Here is a 26,602-nt window from a genome sequence, read left to right as displayed (position 1 = left end):
GATGCATTGACAGGGTCACTTATCACTGGTGCTTTCTCTTGGGTTGTTTGAGCTTCTGAGCTCGCTTTGTAAGCCTTTTGTGCCAGTGGGAGCATTTTACATGCTTGCTTGACCTTTGACAGTTGCATGCTGTTGGAGCACTTACATGTATTTGGAGCAGTTTATGTCTTGAGCAGCTACATACGCATTGAGACTTTGGGATCATACTCCGATCTTTATGGATATGCATTGATGTACTCTTGGTTCACAGGATGCTTATGAGCTGAGTCTCATATTTGGATCTTTCTCTTTGAGCAGACACCTATTTGTGTCAAGTTTTGGCAGTTACAAGAACACTTTGCCTAGAGTGTCTGGGGGTGTGCCTTTCACTGGGGCAGATGTTATTTTGACATGCTTCGGTGTTGAGCTCATGTTCTTTTCACTGTCATTGGCCTTGCTTATGTCCGTTTCATGCCGGCTTTGGACCTAGCATTGTTTGCTTGACATTGGATCCTATTTTGGGACAGCTTGCTCTCTAGACTGCATACCTGCAATTTATTACAGCAAGCAGTTATTGGTGGACTGAGGTGTACTTTTCATGCTGAAATATCCTGATTTGGTGTACTGCACCTAGTACTAAGTGGGCAGCAACTTTTGGCACACTTTGCTCGCCCTTTGGACCCCGTTTTGGTCATTTTTGGGCAGTTTCTGCAGTAAAACAGCAAGCAGTTTTGGATTGTTTGGGCATTTCCAGCCTGCCTAATGGCGTCATCTTCGCATGATAGTGCCATATTTAACATTACAAAGTTGGATGGTACCAACTACTCTTACTGGAAGAGTCAAATTTGGCAGGTTTTGGTGCAAAAATCTCAGATTAAGCCACTCCGGTTGAGTGGGGAGCAGCCTGAAACTATGGACAATGACGACTGGCTTGAACTTGATGAGCTATGCAAGTCCACGATTGTATTGTCTCTCACTGAATAGGTACATTATAATGTATTTGAGGAAGCACAGAGTGCATGGGATCTATGGAATAAGATCAAGAATCTTTATGATAAGAAAAGTCCGGCGAGTCAGATGTACTGGTTGAAGCAGCTTATGGATCTGCGCATGAAGGATAATGCGACTATGTCTGCTCACTTGAGCCAGTTCCATGCTATACTGAAGAACCTGACTTCGCAGGATATCACCTTTGGAGAGGAAGTAACTCCTCTTTTCTTGCTTGGGACTCTGAATGAGTCATGGGATGTATTCCGCACTGCTCTTTGTGCCTCTCGTGCTACTCTAAAATTGGCAGATGTTGAGAGTGCTCTTCTTCAGGAAGAGGTGAATCGCAAAAACTTGGATGCCTCTCATGGTAGTCATGCTTTGACAGTTAGAGGCAGGAATGACAGGTATGACCGTGGTAATGGCCGAGGCCATGACTCGCAGAAGGGTCGGTCTAAATCTCGTGGCAAGTCACGTAGTAAGTCGCGTGGGCACAATGCAAATGTCACTTGCCATCATTGTGGGAAAAAGGGCCATATTAGACCACAATGTCATGAGTTGCGCACTGAGAAGCGCAAGGATAAGGGGAAAGATAAAATGCAGGAGAAGTCCTCTGATCGCAGCATTGTACCTGCGAAGTCTAGTGTTAAGATTGAGGAAATTAATGTCACGCAGACTGAGGAGTCCGATGGTGGTGATGATTTTATACTTGCAGCTAGTTCTTCTGATGCTTCACACTTGACTGAGACATCTAGTATGTATGCACAGTACTGGTTATTGGATTCAGAGCATCCTTCCATGTGACGCCTTACCGTGAGTGGTTCCACTCTTACCGCACTATATCTGGTTCAGTCAGACTTGGAGACGATAGGTCTCTTGACATTGTTGGCATGGGTGATATTCAGTTGCAGTTTTCCACTGGCAGTTCATTTTTGCTTAGGGATGTAGGTCATGTACCTGCGCTTACGCACAGTCTTATGTCTGCAGGACAGTTGGATGATGCAGGGTTTCATGTGTGTTTTGGGGATTCTGCCAGGAAGATTACCAAAGGCAGACTTGTGCTTGCTAGAGGCGCCAAGGCTGGCAGCCTCTATCCTCTTGTTGTATCTGGGTCTTCTGTAGACCATATTTTGGCAGTGGGCTCTATCCCACATGTATCACTTTGGCATGCCCGTTTGGGGCATATGTCTTTGAAAGGAATGAAAATGTTATCTGGTTTGCAGTATCTTCCGCCTTTGGACTATGCACGTTTTGACTCGTGTGATCATTGTCTTTATGGTAAGCAGAATAGGTCTACGCATAAGAAATCGGGTAGGCCACGCATGAGTGAGCCCTTGGCATTGGTGCATTCTGATGTTTGTGGGCCTATGCCTTGCATGTCTATGGGTGGCGCGAAGTACTTCGTTACCTTCATTGATGATTTTTCCAGGAAAGTGTGGGCTTATCCCATAAAGCAAAAGTCCGATGTCTTGGCAGTCTTTTAGCGTTGGCTTGCTCTTGTTGAGAACCACACTGGGTATAGGCTGAAATGCCTTAGGACTGACAATGGGGGAGAATATGTCTCACGTGCTTTTGAGCAGTTTTGTGATGACAGGGGTATTAAGCGTCAGTTGACCGCCCCTTACACCCCACCCCAGAATGGTTTGGCTGAGCGCATGAACAGGACTATTCAGGAGCGTGTGCGCTCTATGCTTAGCCATGCAGGCCTACCCTAGAGTTTTTGGGCTGAGGCAGTTAGTACGGCAGTGCATGTCATAAACCGATCGCCTTCCAGTGGATTGGATTTCCAGGTTGCAGAGGAAGTTTGGGCTGGTAAGCCACCCTCTTATGCGCATCTCCGTGTCTTTGGATGTGAGGCATTCTGCCATGTGCCCAAGGACAAGAGGAGTAAATTGGATCCAAAGAGCATTAAATGCATATTCCTTGGCTATGGTGAGTCAGGAGAGATGGGCTATCGCCTATGGGATCCGCAGGCGCGGAAAATAGTACGCAGCCATGATGTTGTCTTCCATGAAGACAAGATGCACAGGCAGCCTGAGAAGGTGGTTGAGATCCGTAGAGTGATCTTTCAGGAGGAGCCTAGAGCTCCAGCACAGCCAGTAGTACAGCCTGCAGCAGTTCCTCCACAGGGCCAGGGTGTTGGACAGGCAGTTAGACAGGCAGCAGAGCCTACGGTGAGACGGTCTGCTAGAGACAGACGTCCACCTGACAGATTTCAGCCCTCTATGCATTATGTTTTGGTTACAGATGCAGGAGAGCCTTTCACTTATGATGAGGCTATGCGCAAGGGTGACAGTCACTCCTGGGAGAGGGCTATGCAGTCTGAGATAGACTCCCTGCATAAGAATGAGACTTGGGATTTGGTTGCCTTGCCTAAGGGCAAGAAGGCTTTGCCATGCAAGTGGGTGTACAAGCTGAAAAGTACCCCTGGACACCCCAAGCCGGCATACAAGGCTAGATTGGTAGCAATGGGTTTTAAGCAGGAACATGGTGTGGACTTTGATGAGGTCTTCTCTCCTGTGGTTAAGATGACCACCCTGCACTTAGTCTTGGCTTTGGTTGCACAGTTTGACTTAGATCTATATCAGATGGATGTCAAGACGGCTTTTCTACATGGGGACTTGCATGATGAGATCTATATGGATTAGCCTAAGGGCTTTGCAGAACCTGGCAGGGAGCACCTAGTGTGCAAGTTGAAGAAGAGCTTGTATGGCTTGAAGCAGGCACCTAGGGAATGGTATCATAAGTTTGATGCCTTTATGCAGTCACAGGGCTACAGCAGGAGTGCTATGGATCCGTGTCTTTACACGAAGAAAGCCCGTGATGGCAGTTTGCTTATCTTGGTACTCTACGTTGATGATATGCTGATAGCAGGGAAAGCTCATGATGAGCTAGATGCTCTTAAATCTCAGCTGAAGAAGAGCTTTGAGATGAAGGATTTGGGACAGGCCTCACATATACTTGGGATGCGCATTAAGCACGATAGGCATCAGGGGCTTTTGTATCTCTCATAGCGGGAGTACATTCATAAAGTCCTTGAGCGCTTCCGCATGCAGGACGTAAAGCCTATTGGCTGTCCATTACCTTCTTATGTGAAGGTATCACAGGCCGATTGTCCGCAGACAGATGAGCAGAGGGCCGAGATGGCCAAGATCCCTTATGCTTCAGCCGTGGGCAGTTTGATGTATGCCATGATAGCCACTCGTCCAGATATTGCGCATGCAGTTGGTGTTGTGGCACGCTATATGGCTACACCTGGCAGCAGACATTGGGATGCTGTGAAGGGTATCATGAGGTACCTGAAGGGCACAGCAGATATGTGTATTTGCTATGGCAGCCACGATACAAGGGTCGTGGGGTACACTGACTCCGATTATGCAGGACATGCAGATAGTAGGAAGTCCACTTCTGGCTATGTATTCACCTATGCTGGAGGGGCTGTCTCTTGGATGTCCAGGGTTCAGAAGTGTACGGCTTTATCTGCCACTGAGGCCGAGTATATTGCAGCCACTGAGGCTTGCAAGGAGGCCATATGGTTAGGCCGTCTAGTTGCTGACCTTGGGATTGATGCTACACCTACACTGCATTCGGATTCTATGAGTGCCATTCAGTTGGCTAAGAATCCGGTCTTCCATGCGAAGACGAAACACATTGAGGTGAGGTATCACTTCATACGTGGTGTCGTGGAGGACAGGTCTGTTGACCTTGTCAAGATCTCCACTGACGAGAATCCTGCAGATCTGCTCACAAAGAGCCTCACTACTGAGCGCTTTGCCTTCCTCAGGAGGTTGATGGGCTTTGGATGAGATGTCGCCTTTCCTCATCCCTTGTACCTACGTACATTTGTACTATCTTTTCTTTTTCTTTTCTCTCTCACTAGGGCAGATTCGCCTTTAAGTGGGAGGTTGTTGGGGGTAAAGGTACCTCTGCCGTGCCGCCCCGTGTATTACTACACTGACAGTACCCGCCACTGCACACTGCAGGTGGCGGGCGCCCGTCACGTCACTTTATTCTTTATTCTTTTAGTGACAGTTTGAATAAAGGAAGGCCCGGTCACACATTGTGACTGTTGGAGTTCCCATTTCTTGTCTCTCTCTTTCTTGCTCTTGCTCTCCCACCATAGCTCGCGTGCAAGCTTTGATCCTTCTCACCTTTCAAAACCATGGAGTACTCGTTTAGAAAAGGGTTAATTCAATGCAATATATCCCAAGGAACTGACTAGGGTTAGAATGGTAAAGACATTTACCTAGTTGCACGTATTGCCAAAACTAAAACCCCTATACCCTAAATACTTGCCCACATTCACGGAATGTAGAGACAGTAGGACATACTTGTGAAAAAAGATCTAGGATTTTCCTAAGAATCTCTCGCTAAAAAGATGAAACTCGAAACCCTAGGACTAACAAGTCGGCCTAATGCCATCATGAATAGATTATTCCCAAAATTGATGCGACACTTGTGCAACAAGTTGTAGAGTCGCATGATCTTGTGATTGGATCACAAGGGAATGGCCAATTCCTCGGAATGAGGTTGGCAGATTCTTACGCAAGTTATCTTGCAAGAGGATGAATGATCGTCCTAATATAGTATTTTCCTTGGGTAAAGATAATTGCTTGGAAGCAAAAGACCAACCGATAAATTGGAATAACATATGAACTTAAGGTATTGATCAAGTTGCGTTAATAGGGTACGGCCCTAACCCAGGATATAGGGGATCTTGCCAAGTCAAAAATTAAATCCCGGATCGAGTGCTGGATGCTTTCGAAAAGAAGGATTCACTCCTTAGCAGCTGGCCAACAATAACGACCAATGGAAATGATTGTGCTTGTTACAGATTTAAGAGCAGTGTTTTTCTTTGTTTGATCAAAGAATTAAAGGATAAATGGATATCTAATGCTTCAGGTTGAAGGCCTTAAGGGAGAGGCAGCTTCAATTACCCCCGACTGCCTACGTGACCCTAACCAAGGGGGTTATTAACTACACCGGGAAGGTGGACCAAACCCGCCGCGAGAGGTCTCTTGGTTAAGTGCTCCTTGGTTGAGGACGCTTGGGTGCTAGGGGGCCTCTAGTCGTAAATCCCTCTCCTTTCGGGCGCTACACAAGAGGCTAACGTGACTCGGGATTGGATCTCGACGCCCACATACTAGTCTACGGACGGAATCTTGGATTAGTGATCGCTCTGGATTGTTGGATAGCCTTTAGGCAGATTGTGGATAAGCCTACAGGCTGGACTTTATGTATTTCAAAGATAAATATAATAACCGGTTAAAAAGGAACTTGTTTGACATTGCTTTTCTATGTCAAGTGCTATGATTACGTGAAGAAACCAGTGCCTAACGGGCTAATTAAGGAAGTTGAGTGATACATGTCTAACTAAATGTGTTAGGTAATTAAATAAGTAAACAACATGAGAAAAGTGCGGTGGATGTGGCCATAGGTCCATCCTACGGATGGGTGGTCCCGGTTGGCCGGGAACTTTTCTCAATCAAGATGGACAATAGGAAGATCATTCAAAGCACAAGAACAACAAGAGTGTTGACCTAGAGTTATATCTGATCCCGATTTACGCTGTTTTAGGGGAACGGAATGGGACTATGCCTTATGGCAGAGAGGTTGAGCTTCGCATCCCTCTCGTTTTCCATTCTCCTTGAACCAAGTGCAGCGGGAATCCACTTCGGACCTGGTGTTTGTGCGTAAAGTAGTTCGCTCGGGTTCGACGCTAGTTGTCATTAGGAAATGACCAATAGGAAAAACACTAATTCAGGTCGGTCCTAAGTGGGAACGGTCAGAATACTTCCACTACATGGTAGACGCGGGAAGTCCTAGATCAAAAACCCCATAACATTCCATGGGAGTGTCGGCAGAGCTTTCTAGACATCCTTTCCGATGGACTGCTAAGACGTGTCCTGAAGATAACAAATGGACACGTTACATTGAGAAACTTATGGGCATGTTATTCGGGTGGCACCTTTTTGGTATTCAAAAAATGGGAATGGGGAGATTCCCAAACTCACTAATATTTTGTTGAGATCCCATACACATTGGTATAATATACCATGTATCACATACACAAGAGGCAAACTCTCGGCTGAAACACTACGGCCTCACTGCAGCTCTCCTACATCTTCAAGATTGGCTCTTTGATGCGCTGCCTCCACACATAAGACACACGATACATAATCCACTCTTTGATTTATCGAACGATCTAGGAGTTCATATTTCATCACTAAACTTACCCCAAGGAACCGCTCATCTAATCTATAGCAAAGGACTTCCTCACACTCTCAGTGTTGGTCAATGTTCAGCATACAAGTACTATGCATCCATGATTTTATACCATGTGGCATGAAAAGTGCAAACATGGATTCCTATTGTGCACAAACATTTCATTTTAAAATAAAACATCAAAGTGGAGTGTAAAATCAGCCTTTCAATGATTTTCAATCTATTCGTTAATGCTGCATTGCTAGAGAGTAGCACCGAACTTAATCATGCTACTAGCATCCTAACCTTAAACAAAAGCTCATCCTATATGACGTGCACAACCAAAAGATCAGAAATACTCATTCCCCACATTTCATCCCATATGCATCCTTCTTATAAAACCCAAAATGACAAAAATTCCATTTTCTTGATAAAATCCATGTTTTTTAAGTTTTAGAAAATTATTTTTAGAATTATGGCATTATGTATTTTTTATTTTTCTGACATAGAATCATCAAAAAACATTCCTACCAATTTTCATCCGATATGAATACCATTTGACCAATAAAACCTCAAAAAGAAGCATTTTTTCCTTTATAAAATAGAATTACAAGGTTTTTTATGGTTGCGGGTTTCTAAAACGGGATTCGGGATAGCAGATTAGACCACCATTAATACTCAATCCATCTCTAATCATCCATATTCAGCCCTAAGTCGATTTGAAAGCAATCCAGTACCACGTCGGACAAGTATTCACCAATCAGGCTTCTTCCACATGAATTATCTCTTAGGGGAGAGAGAGGGAGGAGAGAGAAAGACTGGTGTCTGATCTTTTGATTTGGGCAGCCGTTTCAGGGGCCAGAGGTAGCAATTGGAAGCGAAGAAAGAATGTAGATCATTGCTGCAATTGGTTTATGGGGTTGCATTGAAGTGCCATATACCTTTCCCTGCCCTCATGAATTCGTCGTCGTGCAGCACTAGTGCCTTTTTTTCTTTCTTGGTGAGCATGTAAAACTGCCCTCCTTGTTCTTCACAAAAAAAATTGGTGGGGGTGCTACCATAAGGCACCCCCTTTTACCCAAAAAGGCACTTCACACTGAGCTAGAAAGAAAGTACAACGGGCTTGTGAACGTGAGTGGTAGACCTTTTGGTTATCACCAAACAAGACCTTGATGAGGGGTGTTGTGGATGTGTGTATACTTAATTCTTGAACGAATTGTTCACTAATGGAGGAAATACTATTGCCTGAATCCAAAAGTACTTTTTGAGAGGTGTTAGCTATATGGGCTAATGTAGAACACACCATGTGGCTGGAAGATGTGGCGGCTTGAACTTGCACAGGATGCTCTTCCACCAATGTCCTGCCTAGACGATTCCCGTGGCAGCTCATCCAAAGAAGTAGCATCCGCATGTTGTACTTGGGCATTCTGGTGATGTTGTCGTGCTCAAAGCTGTCTGCAGTGCCGTCAAACATGATCATAATTGCTACAATAGAAGCACATTGATCGGCCCTATGCATCCCGTTCTTCAAGCAATGCTCTTTTGGAACTCACTTGGGAATTATGAATGTCGATGTCCATGGGCATGGACTCGACTATGTGACGGTGTGTAGTTGGCTAAGGGACAAGGGTTATTGGAGCATCAAGGTTTGTAGAGGCTTCAATACGCTGTGCAATCTGGATTGCAGTATGAAAAGAGGTTGGACCTTGATCTCGAACCCGTTTGGAGATGTCATGATGGAGGTGAGGCCAAAGAAAAAATAGTTTCATGTCTTCAGACATTGTAGAATATGCCGGTAGTAGTAGTAGCTAGTTCATCTTGACTGCAAATTATGTGACTGGTTCAAGATGTTGTTGCTTCAAAGCATTGACTTGCTATAGTGTTGTTTGAGTAATATTTTGGTGTGCAATATTTTGAATCAGCAATGCTTTTAAAACCTGCCAATCACATTTAATATCTTCTTATTGCTCGTGGATGAACCAGGTTGAAGCAACATCCTCCATCAACGTGCAGACCTCCATGCCTTTGCATTCCTCGGACCAATTATAGTAGCTTGACACATTCTCAAAATGGTTCGGCCACATCAGCACGTCCTCAGTGGGTAATCTTGAAAATGACTTGGGTCGAATCTTGGGATCAAGTCGGTGATTGTGTGACACTAGATGATAGGAAATTGAGAAGGGATTGGTTAGTGTGGTTAACTTGTAACAACATGTTGGACATCGCCTGAAACATATGCTCCATCTGAACATGTTGTGGAGTAAACTTAGGTTGCATATATGCATCCTTGTACACATGAGAGTGAGGAGTTTGGCGTGAAGAAGCTGGATGGCTCATGGCTCAAGTAGACATGAGAGAAAATAAAACATAAGATGGGCATGGACAAATTAGAAAATGAAACTACCCCGTGTCTCCCAAACCACCTACCCTCTTAAGTCGCTATTGTTCCATTTTATCAGGGCTCAATACAAGGGCAAGAACTCTTATGGTCAAGATCGGCCTCTAGCCATTACTCGGTTGTTGGGATACTCCACAATATCAACATAAATGCCATTGGAGAGTTAGCACAATGCAATGATGGGTCTCAAAGAGTTGGTATCAAATCAAGGATATTACGCAAAAAACCAATGGATTTGGTTATCCAACCCACCTACATCACTGTCTTTGTCTATTATAGTCCAGCATTCACCCAAATCAAGGAGACAAATGAAACAACCTAAACATGAATTACAATCCAGGATAAAAACCACTTGGAAGGTTGAGCTAGCCTTGGGTAAGTTACTCATGAATATATATGTGCATCATGTGAGTTCAAAATAAGATATTTTTAAAATTTTATACTTTTTTTACATACAAAAGGGTGTAATATAAAGGAATTATTTACAAATTGAATAGACAAGTTCTATGTTTTATTTAGGAAAAAATAATAGATAAGGATATTTATAAATAGGCCTTCAATGCACGTGATGTAGAGGATATTTATAAATAGGCCTTCAATGCACGTGATGTAGAGGATATACATATAGTAACTTCCCCGAGGAGCTAGCCAAGATAGAAACTAAGAAGCCAAGCTTCAACTATCAGAAAAAGGAAAATTGGTCTAGATTGATTAAGGTACAGGGTAGTACTACTCTAACTCCACATGAATGCTCAAATGATAAAAAAAATCACCATCAAGAAGCAATGCAACTAGAGGCACCAATTAGCCCATTTAGGAGTCCCAAGTCTTGTAAGAACTCTTCATCTAAGCAAAAATAGGAAGCCTAGCAATAGTAGCCTCGTGCAATTGCTCAACCTACATAAATAAACCCATTAAGACCAAGCATGGAAATTGCCACACTTGACTAGGATAAGGATTTGATCAAGTAGTCAACCTGAACAAATGAAAGTAACTACTCCTTTGACTCAACTAGTACTACTTTCCAATGGGGATCTTGATAGTTAGAGATCACATCCACAAATGAACAAACCCTTGTCAATCTACTCTCAGAAGTGATGTTTCAAAAAACATCTTCATCACATCCAATACCCCTAATGCACCTAAAGACTAGGCACATGAAAACAACTCTTGAGAAAATGGCTAATAAGATAGCAAAACAAACCAATGAGCCAACAATAAAGTGTTTAGTCTAGCTAGATACAAAGCTGACATCGCTTATGCATGCATATATTTACAACAACATTCGGAAACCAACAGATGAACACAAATAGCTCATAGAAAATCCATTGATGTAGGACAAGCATCAATACACTTGCTCTCTGTATATGACCATTACTAAAGAACTCATGAAAGGTATGCTAAAAGCCACAGCTTCAGAGTTTTGTTTAATTCCCTCTTTCTACACTACCACATGAGATGAACAAGAAAAAACTAGAAGTAATAAAATGAAAAGGGAAATGACAAGGTTCCCTTGAGCATGAATGGCATTCTAACCATACTTTGGTAGCTAAAATTTTCCACTAGCTAATGAAGATAGCCAAGCAAAGAAAATGTCTTTGAACCTATTTGCATGGCCCCATATATGTCACTTCTACATCCCTACGAGTGTTATCAATCGTCCATGATGTTGAGGTTTCAAGCACCATCCAAAAACATTCCTTGTATGATAAACCCCTTGTAGAAGAAGCTCTACATGTGGCTAGTAGGGTAGGAGTAGGAAGTATGGTGCTTCATGTCCGTGCATATGTATTTTGACTTACCCAAAACACGACACTTCTGGATGGCTTTGGTTCACTTCAGTATAACCCTAATTTATTCAAGTGGTTTAATCCATTGTCGAAGGAGTTTTAGTTGAAAGGTCATATCCACTAGGGATCTAAGAGAGAAGAAAGTAGAGAATAGGAGATAGAAGAGAAGAAAAAGAATAGGCAAGAGATTCAAATAAATCCCAAGAAAGCTGGAAATGAAAGTCTCTTCAAGACATGTCCATATATCATGAATCAATCATAAAACCTTCTGCCAAGTCTTCCAAAGCCTTTACACAATATTAAAACAAATCTCAATGATTCAGAATCTGCATCTATTACATGTAAAATCTATTGTACATCCAAGGAAATGTTGAAATGTAGAGAGACAAGATATGTAGAGACGTGATAGAGAAAAGATGCACCATATACACTCCCAAAGACTATCATGTTGATCACAATCTACATATATATAGGTGAGACCTAGTCTAGATAGGGTGAGCTATATATAGCTCCAACACTCCCACTCAAACAAAGGTCTCTAGCTGTGGATGAGAAGACCATTCTAAAGCACAAGGAAAGAACCCAAGCGCCTATATATAAATGTACAAACTTGATCAAGAAGGATTATTGTGTGCATGTAAAGTGCATCTATGCATGTGAAGTGAAACTGAATATGTATATACAAGGATGACCAAGAGGTTTGAGGAGGTGTATGTGCATATGTTAATTGTATGGTGCCTATAAAGAGTATGCACAATGGCACTACAATGTCATGGTAACTTCAGTAGTGTTGTCATGTGTAGCAACATATGCTCTACTATGATTTGAATCAAAATGCCACTTGAAACATAGATGGGTTGGATGATCACTCTTTTTTCAATAGTCATAAGGAGAATAGTCTCTAGATAAACATGGTTGTGTTTTTGTAATACCATGTTCTTCATTATATTGTTTTTCCTAGCAAACATTCGTAGGGTGACTATTTCTATTGCAATAAGAATAATGTATGTTAAAAAACTTGGGACAATATAAGTTACCACCATAACGACTCCTACGTGTAGAGCATGGAAAGGGATGCCTTCTAGCAACTAAGCTTGATCAATCTATTTTGACTGTGTGTTGTCTTATGAGATCATAACTATTTCTTGATTTGTGTGTCATCATTCATATCATTGTGAATATTCAATCAAAGATATACAAGCTTGATCAAAATTGATCCCATCTTTGTTAGATAATATGGTAATAATATTATCATAAGCAGGATCCTCTATAGTATCAAGAAGCTATGTTACAAATTTCTTTCGTGTGATAGCATTAGAAAGTTGATTGATAATGTTCTTGAATGATTCAATATGTGTTGTCATAGAAGTTTTGATGTTGTATTGTAACTCAGTGAGTTGACTATAAAGATAAAGCATCATTGTAATAGATTTATTATCAAAATTTGCTATCATATACTCCCATGTATCTTGTGAGGTTGAAAGATGACATACATTAAACATAACAAATTCTTGAAGAGTATAAAGAATATACCAATGAGTTGCTTTGTCATGTCTGTCCACTCATTATAAATAGTTTGCGATTCTTCAAAGATAAGTCCTTTAGTTAAAAGGATATTATTGTGAGCCTGATCAATTGGTTGAGATGGACATTCATAATTACCAAAAACAATATTATGCAAGTCATCACCTTCAAGAATTAGCAGCATCTTTACTTTCCATCTAAGGAATCCTTATCCTCGAAAGTGAGTTACCAAATGTTGTCCAGAAGGAAATCTATTGACAATTATAGAATTCGACATAGTTGGCTAAGAGAATACATACAATATGAGATCATAGAATCCACACACCATATACGAAATGATGAGATGAAAGTGTAGCACAACAAATTGTATGTAGAAGTTATGCTGTAAGGAAAGACGTTTAGTTCAAAAAGCATACACCAAAATGTGTGAGAGAAGAAATAGGTCCAACATAGATGAACAATGCTCGAAAACTTATCACTTTACTTTTTGGCCGAAAATAGATTATGATCTAACTAATTTTGGTAGAAATGTAGAAACACAAAAGTGAATTATCATGACAAAACTTGTCATAGAAGTTTGCATAAAAAGCTATTGTCCTGTTTGTTTTCTTGTTTCAAGTCTATTTACCTGAGCAAACATAACTTTTGACACATAACTCCAAATTGAGAACATATTTGATAGAAAGAAAGCTTGTGAGTCCTAGCAGATTACAAAAAGTTTCCCTAAAAAAGTTTCCCTAAGATTCTCCCAAATAGAAACTTTTAGGGTGTCCAAGCAAGGTATATCTACAATTCAACATATTTGCAATCTAAAGGATGATCACTGATGATTGAGTGAACTCCTTCTACGCTTAAGATTCATAACATAAGATGCTCATAACATATACAATTCCTAAAATTTAAGCATAAAAAGAATATGAATCAAGAATAGGAGAGATACTACATAGATATACTTCTTGATAGTCTTCTTCAAGAAATTGGTTGTAGAAAATCGTGATAGATTTGATACCATGTTGAAATGTAGAGAGACAAGATATGTAGAGATGCGATAGAGAGATAAGAAACACATAATATATAATCCCAAAAACTATAACATATAGATCACAATCTATATATATATATATATATATATATAGGTGAGAGCTAGACTAGATAGGGTGAGCTATGTATAGGCTCAATAGGAAAATAGTCCAAACAATCCAAACATCAATAGGTTTAGATGATTTTTTGGTAGGAGAATTTCTAAAACCTCTCCCAAATGCACTGATAGAACCTAAGAAGATAAATAAAATCATTGTATGGGACTCCAAATAAACTTCAGCCATGTGTATTCCTAGTTATTATAGTAGTCATAAGTTGATTGTTTGATGCCTAAACTCCAAGACAAATAGTACTTGGACTATCTAGACAATGTGTACTACTACTTGAAAGCAATCACTAAGTATTAGATCTCATGGAGCTCCCTATTATAGCAAAAATGTGCACCAAACACTAGCTTTTTCTCTACTACTCTCATAACAAATTTCATGGTTCTATTGTTTTCTAAAAGGGGGTAAAACCGCAGGACATCTTGGATTGCTCCTTCTTACCTCTTCCTGTCTAGAGTCTTGTTTGATGTCTCAAATCTAGGAATGAGCGGAATGCGAATTTGGGAGCCCTTATTTTTTCATGAGATTTTACAAAATTTCTTTCCACATGTCACCCTATTACACTAGCACTAATGACTAAGATGACATTGACTCTCTAGATTAATAACAAAGCCGAATGATGATGCACTCTAGGATTTTTCACATTGTGTTTGCATAGCTCCATTTACCAAATTCACTAACTTGATAATTACTACTTCCCATCATTATGTGGAGACACAACAACTACACTTCCAAATTATAACTAAATCCACCAACTCTACAAATGAAAATGCTCCTAATACCTTATAAAAGAGTGATATCAGCGCAAAACCAACAAGCCCAAGTGAGTCACTAGCTCTCAAGTCAAGCTTAACCTGACCAAAGCCTTTGGCTTAGTTGAAGCCTAGCTTGTAGCTAAGAAGATTGAAGGACATTGCAACATAATGAAAATCAATCAATGTGATACGCCCTTGTAAAGCCATATTGAACTTTTTTTTTCATGTGTGCTAATAGTGTTTGGAAGTGATTTTTAGATCATTTTTAGTATTTTGAAAAACATTTGTGATGGTAAACCAACCGAGAAAAATTTGGTCAATGTTCTTCTCACGAAGTTTGAAGAGGATATCAAGGAGAATATTTTGTTGCCTCACAAGTTCAGTCCAATTCTTCACTGTTTTGGAGATATGAGCCTTTGAAAATAAAAACATAATATTTTTTCAACAGTTGAAAAAAAATGTATCTTTCTTACTGTCTTTTGATTTTTTTTTTGATAGGTCACTTGATACAAGCAATGATTTGGAGGCTTGGATCAATTTTGACATGGTTTTCTTGGGAAATGAGCCATTCCTAAAAGAAGCCTATTCTAGATGTGTAAAGTGGTCTTGGTAAAAAAGCTGAATGGATAGTTTTCTTTATCATCCTCTTCTTTTGAAATTTGAGTTTGAGATTGTGAATGTGACTACAATTGTGATTCTAATTGAGATTGTGAGTGAGAATGCAATTGAGAGTGAGATTACAATTCTTTCATGTATATGAAGTTAGCTTGGGAGTGGTCATGAGGTTTGAGTTGTGCATCATAGTGCAATTTCTTATTGTGATATTTGCCACTCCTTTGTTTCCTTCAAACTCTAATACAAATTTCTCTTTCTGTTTTTCTACTAGCATCTCTCTATTTGAATTGACTTGATTTTAATAAAATTGTGATTAGTCATGTTGCAACGAGTGACTTGCCTTTAGGAATTAAGTGATAAAATCATGTTCCTTGATTGAGTCTATGACTTCTCTGACATTGGAATCCTCCTTGAGGAATTTGAGGACTTCTTAGCATACTCGCTATCTTGGGAAGAGTAGAAACACCTCGATAAGCAATATGGTGATCACTTAGATGACCTTCTAAGACTCATCCCCAATACAGAAGCTCAGGAGTGCCATTTGGTTCTCAAATTCAAACATAATGCTCCCAAACAATTGAGGGATTATTAAAACTAGAAGAGAAAACAAAGAGTGAAAGCTCATTTTAGCAAGTATCATACACTAGGAGAGTCTCAATAGTGGAGCTCGAAAGTTAGCTCACAACCATTTCACATCAAAGACGAGGCCTATGAAAATCCCAAATTGACTTAGTATGCATAGCTCAAACTTTCCTCCAAATACTTGCGATTATATGAGAAGTCACACTAGTTGGGTGGATCTCTCTAAGACATTCCCTTACTCCACGAAATCCTTATAGAAGAAGAGCTCCATGTTGCAACTAGATTAAGGCAAGCAGGTGTGGTACATGTCATCGCAACATATCTAACCCTGATTGCAAAACTACCACAACTTCTTGAGACATATACTCCACTCCAATTTTTATTTTTTGTAAAGAATATAACAATTATATTGTTACAAAATCCCTTAAAAGAGATCCTACATGAGAGGACCACATCCATTAAATAAATAATCAACTAGTAATGTATCAAAATATAAATGCCAAAGCCTTACAAATACAAATGTATGATATTTCAAAGAACTATTAAAAATATTGAAGGATTATGTGTCTTTTGGGAAAAATGGGGCGTTTTGTGCCTCTTTTTTCTCTCATTTATTCCATAATACACACGTTCTCTCTTGTTCGGTGCCAAAAATTTCTCTCTTCCCTTGTCTTTGTAAAAGTTGTTTTCTCTCTCTTTCCTATTTTTTTCATCTGTTATAGAATGGTTGAAACTATGGATAAAGATTAAGAAGATGATGAGTTTAGCCACTATTAAGAGAGAAATTTCTAGTTTCTTAGAGCTGTGAATGTGAGATCAATGGCTTTGCCATGTGCATGGATTTTACATGCTTTTGCCTTGGTTTTTTATTTATGTCTTGTCGTGGGAGGGTAGACTTCATACACATATACACAATGAACTTTTAATCATTCCCTACATAGGTAAAAACAAGGAATTCCCTATCAATTCCCTAGTAAAAAATACACATAAGTAGGAAAAGTAAATCATAGGAAAAATGGAGCATTTTCTAATTAGAGAAACTAAAAAATCGCATAAGATATTTTCTACTAAGGAAAATTTCCCTACATAGAAAAAATGGTGATTTCCCTACATAGGGAAAATTACAATTTCCTATATAGGAAATACATGATTTCTTCGTTTCTCTATCTAGGAAATGCTCCATTTTCCCTATGATTTACTTCCCCTACTTATGTGTGTATTTAACTAGGAAATTAATAGGGATTCCTATTTTTTTCCTTCCTATGCAACAAAATATCCCTTTGTGGGGAGTTTCCAACATAGAAAAAATTGAGAAGTTTTCTTACATGTGATAGTTTTTCTATATAGGAAAATTCTTATGTAATTCTAAATTTTCTCTAACTTGGAGATATTACATTTTTCCTACTTTGCACATGCCTATATTTGTCTATTCTTAAGTAGAAAATGAGAAAGTAAATTCTCAACTAGATATTTATATAGAGCTTGTTTAGTTAATTTCAAATAGGACATAGTACACATCTCATTTATCAATATAGACTCAAAAAATGAAGATATCAATACATAGTGCCAATAAAAGAGAGAAAAATACAAATTTTCTAAAGTAGTAATGAGTTCATAAATAAGGAGTGTATAGTAGTGTGATGCTACAATCTTTACATTATTGAAACTAATCATATTGTTGCTTGTGGCTATTACACTCTTGCTATTCTTTAAAAGCCAATGAACACTAGAAAGTTATATTTTGAATGTTATTGAAAATATCAATTTCAATGTTGCTTGGTTTTGAAAGATCCTTACATTCCTAATCCAAATAAAATAACCAAATAAGATTATTATTCCAATGTAAAACTTTAAAAATGCAAGATTCATGTATAATACCTTTAATCTCTTTTCTTTGATGTTGTTACCTCCTTTTCAACTTGTTTGTTACAAAGGATTTATCATTTTCTCATTTAATTAAAATAAACATGTAAATAGTTGTAACGTGTCCACCTATTATCTTCAGGACACGTCTTAGCAGTCCATCAGAAAGGATGTCTAGAAAGCTCCGCCCGGCACTCCCATGGAATGTTATGGGGTTTGCGATTTAGGACTTTCCGTGTCTTCCACGTAGCAGAAGTATTCTGGCCGTTCCCACTTAGGACCGATGTGAATTAGGGTTTTCCCTAATGGTCATTTCCTAAACAACAACTAGCATCGAACCCCAAGCGAACTCCTTTATGCAGAAATGCCAGGGTCGAAGCAGATTCACGCTGCACTTGGTTCAAGGACTTCAAGGAGAATGGGAAACGAGAGGGATGCAAGGCTCGACCTCTCTGCCATAAGGCATAGTCCCATTCCGTTTTCCTAAGACAACGTAAATCAGGATTATTATAGCTTAGACTCTAGGTTAGCGCCCTTGATGTTTGGGTCCTTTGAACGATCTTCTTACTGTCCATCATGATTGAGAAAAGTCCATTTCCTGTAACAGCATTTAGAATATGCTGCATAACAAACAGACGTTCATTTTTGTTCTCATTCTATCGTGAAGACGATGCATAGTTTCCTTACTGTAACTTACCACTGCGAATATCATCTTTCTTAGCATAACATTGGGCTGCAATATGACCTGTTTTGCCACAGTAGTGACACACAATACCAGACTTGTTAGAACCTCTGTTCTACCATCCACCTCTTCCTCTAAAGCTCCCCTTGCCTCTAAAGTTAAGAGTAGAAAGCTTGGACCTTTTCATCAATTTTTTGAGATGTCTCACTCTGCATGTTGATCTCTTCAGTGATTATAAGGGAGACCAACTCATCGAAATCTGAAAATGGCTTTCTGACATATACGGAAGTTACAAAAGACTTCCAAGCCTTTTCATTGTTAAGTCCACCCAAGGTAGACGACACCAAATCATCATCATCGGGCATTGCCTCAATTGCTGCCAAGGCATCTACAATGCTCCTTACCTTCAGTGCATACTCATTGATAGACATCTTCCCTTTCTTCAATGTATTCAACTCTTGCTTGAGTTGAATCTTTCATTCCTTTGTATTTACGGAAAACATACTTTCAAGTATGGTGCAAGCTGCATATGAATTCTTTGCATTTCTAATATGTCCCATCATATTATTGTCAATTACTGCAGACAGCAAATACATAACCTTTTTTTCTTTTGCGTTCGATTCCTTCCATGCCTTTGTCTCTTCTGCAGTTGGAGAATCACTCACCTCTGGCTCCCTTTCTTCACGTGAAACAAACTCGTAGAGGCCTTTTCCAATAAGGAAGTTCGTGACACGGAACTTCCATGAAGAGTAGTTATTCTTGTCGAGATTCTCAATGATGGGGCTTCCACTGTTCTATGCCATAATTATCACAAAACTAATACCAAACAGCAAGCAAATCTTCTGCAACCCTCGACCTGTAGTGCACAGCAATACACCAAACAACCTTTTTCACTGTCTGCTCAACAATACATGCAATCTGCAACTTGTTTGCAGATAAACCTTATGTTTGCTTCCTGCAAACACCTCAAAAATTACAGATTCGCAATCTGTAACCTGCGCATCCACTTTCGGTCAAAATAGTCGAAATCACAATGTACCTTGAAACTGTTGTCCGCAATCTTGCGACTCTAAAACGGGGCCTGAAACCGCCTCAGACGCCCAAAATAATTTCAGAATACATAATGATCTGCTCGCACACCAAATCTCACAGCAATCTGAGATTTTTGCTCGACCTGCTTTCGGTGCCTCCACATGCACTATCCAAGAGAGAGAGTGGAAGAATGGAAGAGCTTCTTACCCGTGGCTTGCTTGCTTGAACCTTGCTTCTTCTCCTTCGCTTCAGCCTTCGAAATCAGCCTCTCTTAGTGACGCGGCTCTGATACCATGTCAAGAATCGCGTGTGGGGGGACATGCTCGAGATGCTATGTCGAACACACACAGAATGCACAAGGAGAAACTCACTCAAGAGACAAGAAGAGAGATGGAGGCCAAAACGTTTTCTTACTGGTTTTTTCTTCTTCTTCCACACACTTTACAATGTACACAAAGTATAGATAAGATACAACATAAAGGAAAGTGGCCTACTAAGTTAAACAATGCATAACCGACTACACTAGTCGACTGGCACTATAACTATACCAGCTGTAAATAGGTGTAACAACCTGAATATAATAAGTAATGAGTCAGTGGCCATGTGAGAGTTGTAATGACCACTAACGTACTAAGTGTAGACATGTCGACCCATCTAACCAGGCGGTCCATCATCAATGTCCACATGTGTTGAGCTTGTCACCTCAACACATGTGTTGAGCTTGTCATCTCAAAAGGTGTCTTATGTGCCTTCAAGGTCTCGGCTAGTGCTAGAGAGCCAGTGTCGAGCCCGTCTTAGGTCCCGACACTTGGGGTCAGCTTTCTAGATTTCAACTACAACCATCCTAAGGAGTCGAGAAGATGCAATGTTGATGACTAGCACGAGCATGAGCATGACAAGAGGCCTATTGCAACTATGTGCACATTTAGATACACAAATATTTGAGAGAGCACCATGAATTGAGCACACATACTTTTTAAAATGCATAAGGAGATGTTGAGTCACTCAAATAGGGATTTCAAGTTGAAAGAGTAAGGAGGTTAGCTGTGTGAGATGGCTATTAAGGACAAATTCAAGTATGAGAAAGCCATTTCATTCTTTAATCATAACATGGATAACCTCATGGTAATGTAGACTAGGCATGATCTTTTTGGTGCATTCTTTTTTTTTAAAAAAGCATAATCTCATTGATTTGAATAGCATAATTTCTCTAAATGCATTTTTTCAACAAGTCAGAGTGACTAAGATGGAGCACATGATTTTAAGTGTCACTTTCTTGAAGGGGGTTTTTTTTGTTTGCTTTTTTTTTTGCCTTGATCATCATCAACTTCCTTCTCTAACCCCTTGATGCCAGGAGGCATATTCCACAGTGGATTCCGTGAGGTTTTACGGTGGATTCCGTAAACTTAGATGACCGGGGCTCATACACAAAGTGGATTCTTTGTGCGAGAAGTTGATGGGGACGCCTGTCCTTTTCGGGTGTTTCATTAATTTAGTGTGTACATGGGTGATTCCATAGCGGGTGATTCCGCAAAATACATATTAAATTAATAAAAGTTTATGAGTTTAGAGTGCGCACTCATAATAAATTAAGGTTAGGATTTATTTCTAACCAGTTGATTTATTTATGTAGCTGAAGACTGTTAGGTATTCACTTTTGTCGGTTTAATTGTATTATTTTACTAACGATTGTGAATGATTCAGTTGATGTGTAGAGATAGCAGCAGTGGTGGAGGAAAGCATTGGAGTCTAGCGAGTATTCGACCTTTGGATTATATTTTGATAGGCGCCACGCCTATATTTTGTTATGTCTATTGAGGCATTGATTATTGATTATTATTTTGTATGCGCCTATGCGCACGGATATGTTATTTCTATTTGGACATTGAGATTGGGCGTGCCAGACTCTATGGGCACCGTCCATTAGCTTCATTTCCTATTTTTGTAGAAAGCAAACTCAAAAGCTAAAAGCTTGTCATATTTTTGTAAATTGGGCTATTATTGAGCATGAAGATGGAAATATACATAAAATACATGCGTTGTGAAGCACTCACACAAGGCATGGGGGGAGATTGAACCCAATTGGTCTCTTGCTTCTTGTCGTTCATGCTTTTACATTGTTTTTTGTGCAAAAAAGTAGAGTTCATTGTTCTTGGGGACCTTCCGGGATTCCCTACGTGAGCATACAGCGACCGATCTGCGCACCAGTGGTATCACAGCGGAGCTGAGATCAAGAGCTTCCAATCGCTACCCATCTCGTGCGAAGGCGGAGCTCCTGGGACGATCGGGCTCTACAGTCAATCTCGTCACGAACCGTCAATACAGGCAGACTTCTGGCGATCAAGAACCCCTGTTTCTACTCTCAGATCGCGAAGGACCAGGCTGTACAGGCGGAGGACCACGCATTCATCTCCTTCATCAAGTCGTCAAAAAACCAGTGAGAAAACTTCATATCTCTTATCTCTCTCAAGTTAAAGCTTGACTTAAGCTTAGAAGAAGCTTAATTGCTTCAAAACTTGTCATCGAGGTATCTGAGGATGCCCGAGATTTCGGCGATGGCATGAAACGGCTGCCCACGTCCTCATATCCTGCGCCATTTTTCCACGATTAATCCCCCCTATTAAGCTTAAATCACTAAGCTTTCATCAAGTTGGACAAGACAAACAAGTCAACAAACTTTAGGTCCTGCACCTCCGAAGTCAAGTTCTGCAAGTCGACTGTAATCAAGTTCTGCAAGTTCACTAAGTCGGCTAAGTCTGCAACTCTGCAAGTCAGACTAGTCAACTGGAGTCAGAACTGACTAGTGCTCAAAACTCCTAGAAGGGTTGTTCTTGCGCAGAAACTCTGAACTGCAAAGTTGTTCGTGGCAAAGTATTCTACCTATCCGCAGGTCCGCTGAAGTATTTTTAGCATACAAAGAATGAAATATTGCAGATTTTCTAAAAATTGAGAAAGAAATACCCAAAAACACATAGCCTTGTAACCCGAAATTTGAGCTACGCTCATCCCGCTAACCTGATTTTGAGTGAGAAATGTTTATTGAGTTTTACAGGATGACGACCCCACATATGTATGATCTTATGGCTGAAGACGACCTACCTGAGCCTACCATGGAACAAAAGCTGGATCTAATCATGCTGCAATTGGAAGAAGAATGAAGGGCTAGGCAAGCATTGCAAGCGCAATTGACAAAATTACAAAGAGCGTCTACCGACAAAGAAGAACCTCAAGCTAAAGATTTGATTCGACGTACCATCGATGCCACTCTTGAAGCTCAAACCATTCTCAAGGAATCCAAGATAAGTAAACGAAGTTTCAAATTTCGCACTTTCAATGGCATACGAGAAGGAAAGACTGTTTTATCATTCATTAGCTAGTTTGATGACTATTTCCATGAGGAAACCTATCCAGAAAAAGATAAAATCAAGTGTGTTACTAATCATTTGGTAGACAGAGCATCACTTTGGTGGACTGTAGTACGCAAGAGCATAGACTGTCCTGCTACTTGGGAACTTTCAAGAAGAAGTTCATGCAGAATTTCCTTCCACCGCAATTTCATGAGAAGGCTATCAAGCAATGGGATCTACTTCAACAATGGGATCGTGAGCCTATTCCACAATATACAGATCGTTTTTGGAATGCACTCCTACAGCTACGCATGCTTGAAGACGTACCAGAGACGACACATAAGCGGAAGTATATGTCTGGACTCCTTGGGCATTACTACGCTGAAGTAAACATGTTCAAGCCTGCTACCCTTGAAGACGCCATCTCACTAGCTCATGACACTGAAGATAAGTTACGCGGTAGAGACAGATGACCACAGCAATTCCAAGCCAATGGTAATTATGGATCTAAACAATTCAATTCCAATTTTAGAAGGTTTAATCCAGGTCGTTTCTCTTCACCATCTTTCCGCAAGAATTGGGCTAAACCACCTGCATTATCATCCAATGTCAATCCAAATCCTAAGCCTATTCCACAAGCAAATCCAAATGTACCCAGACTTCCAGCCATTGCAAATAATGTAACCAAAGCCAAGCCAATAGTATGCTATAAATGTCACCAGCCTGGACATCTCGCAGCAAATTGTCATTCAAAGAAGCCACCAGCACATATCAACTATCTTGGAGCCATGAACGAAGACGAGCATGAGGATATGCCTGATTTCACTAAAGATGAGGATGACACTACTACTACTTCCGACACTTTACCAAGTATGCCTACTCCACATTCATTATTGACTATGAAATGTTTGGTGCATGGAAAGGAAAAGACTATCTTACATGATGACGGTAGTACTCATGACTTTATTTTAGTAAAATTGGTAAAGGAATTGAAATTACAGACTGTACCTATGCATTATCGCATAAAAGCTGCATTCTTAGGCACTAGGTATAATGGTACACAAGAAGTTCAAGATTTAGAGATTCAAATTGGTTCATACATTGAAAGAAGAAATTTCTTAGTTGTTCCATTACAGTCAAGCGACATTATTTTAGGAATGCCTTGGCGACACCAGCATAACCCAGATATAGATTATTCCACACACACAATGAATATTAATTTTCAAGGAAAATCTATTATATTATATGGTATGCATGCATCCAATGTTTTTCCACTGCTTTCGCATACTCAAGCAAAATGTGCATTACGCAAGAGTACTAAATCATATCTCATTTGGGTGAATGAATTGCAAGCAAAGGAAAATCATATGCATCCTAGGCATAAGGAATTTCTTGCATATTTTAAGGACTATTTTGCAGAAGACCTACCACTAGGTTTACCACCTTCACGTCCAAAAGACCATAAAATTGATTTGATACCTAGCACACAACCACCTTGCAAAGCACCATATAGGCACAATCAAATAGAGCAAAAAGAAATCCAGAGTCAAGTTGAAGAATTACTAAATAGAGGTTTAATTCGACCTAGCAGTTCTCCATTCGGTGCACCTGTACTCTTAGTCAAGAAAAAGAATAATACCTATCGTATGTGTATTGACTACGGAGCTTTAAATAAGATCACTGTAAAGAATAGATATCCTATACCTAGAGTTGATGACCTTATGGACAAACTGCAAGGATATTCTATATTTAGTAAAATTGACCTTAAGTCTGGATATCATCAGGTGAGGCTAGATAAATCTGACATATTTAAGACTGCATTCAGAACACAATTTGGCCATTACGAATTCTTAGTCATGCCATTCGGATTGACTAATGCACCTGCCACCTTTAGTAGAATGATGAACCGTATCTTTTTGAAATATCAGTACTGTGTGATTGTTTTCTTTGATGATATTCTGGTGTTTAGTCACAATGAGAAAGAGCATTATGAGCATTTGTCATTAGTTTTTCAATTACTGAAAGAAAATCAATTGTTTGCAAATCCTGAAAAGAGTGAATTCTTTAAGACAGAAATTGAGTACTTAGGTCATATTGTATCATCTGAAGGAATTAAAGTTGATCCTAAGAAAATTGATGCAATATTGCATTGGCCTGTTCCTAAAAACGTGCATGAGTTACGCTCATTCCTTGGTCTTGCTAGTTTCTATAGGAAGTTTGCACGTAATTTTTCATTACTTGCTTTACCATTAATCAAACTTCTCAAGAAAGGAATTGTTTATCAATGGACTGAAAACCAGCAGAAATCCTTTGACTTACTAAAACGTGCATTAACCAATGCCCCTGTTCTACAGTTGCCTGACTTTAATAGATCATTCTTTCTAGTTGTGACCGATGCTAGCGGATCAGGAATAGGAGCCCTACTAATGCAAGACAATCATCCTATAGCATATTCTAGTTCTAAGCTGAAACCCTCTGAGCTGAAATATTCCACTTATGACAAAGAACTATTAGCAGTTGTACAAGCATTAAGACAGTGGAAACACTACTTAATGGGTTCAGAATTCATGATAAAGACCGACCAGCAAAGCATTAGACATTTACTTAGCCAACCCCAAATTTCTGACCGTCATATCAAATGGGCTTCCTTTATTCAAAGTTTTCATCCTATCATTCAATACCAACCTGGAAAAGAAAATGTAGTTGCTGATGCATTAAGTAGAAGACTTGCAATTCATAATATTTCTGTCATATCTTTTGATTCTTTGATTGCTATGAAAGATACATATCACCAAGATATTACTTTTCATTCTGATTGGCATAAATTAGTTCAAAGTAATTTCATTCCTGTTGATTCATTGTCATATAATGATGGATTTATGTTTTATGAAAAGAGACTGTGTGTTACTATTCCATTTCGATCTTTTGTTTTGAATGAAATTCATTGTCCCCCATATCAAGGTCATAGAGGTATCATATCTACATTACGTATGTTGACTGAAGATTTTTATTGGCCGCATATGGATGCAGATGTATCTAATTTCGTTTCTGAATGTTTGATTTGTCAAAGAGTAAAAAGACATCATGGTAAACAGTATGGATTACTAATGCATTTGTCTATTCCATCTAAACCTTGGGAACATATTTCTATGGATTTCATTACTAGTTTACCAAATACTAAATCTAACCATGATATGATTTGGACTGTTGTAGATAGATTTAGTAAGCAAGCATATTTCATTCCATGTAAGAAAACTTTAACAGCATCACAAGCAGCACATTTATTTTTGAAAACTATTTTTACTAACCATGGATTGCCTAAAGTTATCATTTCAGATCGTGATTCTAGATTTTGTAACAATTTTTGGATTACCCTGTTTGCTAATCTAGGCACAAAGATTGATTTCTCATCTGCATTTCATCCAGAAACAAATGGACAAACAGAAGCCACAAACAACACCATTCTAGATCTTTTACGTGCATATACTATCTCTAAACCTCAGACATGGGACACTCATTTGCATTTATTACAGTTTGCATATAACAATACACCACACACATCTACAAAGAAAGCACCGTTTGAAGTCATTTATGGATATAGATTATCTACATCTGTTGCATCTTTGTCTAATAGAATTCAGAGTGCTGATGATATTGCTACTATGCATAATAGAATTTTTGATGAGGTTAAGGATA

At 39.5% G+C, this 26,602-nt stretch overlaps 1 pseudogene; it reads right to left on the bottom strand.

Moving 5' to 3' along the window:
- Positions 1–8,444: 8,444 nt before the first annotated feature.
- On the bottom strand, positions 8,445–9,507 carry LOC148019426 (uncharacterized; annotated as a pseudogene).
- Between the last annotated feature and the right edge of the window lie 17,095 nt (positions 9,508–26,602).

This window comes from Lygodium microphyllum, chromosome 20 (assembly GCF_053477565.2).
Source record: "Lygodium microphyllum isolate KBCC chromosome 20, Lygodium_microphyllum_v1.1.10, whole genome shotgun sequence".
NCBI classification, from domain to species: domain Eukaryota; kingdom Viridiplantae; phylum Streptophyta; class Polypodiopsida; order Schizaeales; family Lygodiaceae; genus Lygodium; species Lygodium microphyllum.
This window is presented reverse-complemented; position numbering and strand designations above follow the sequence as displayed.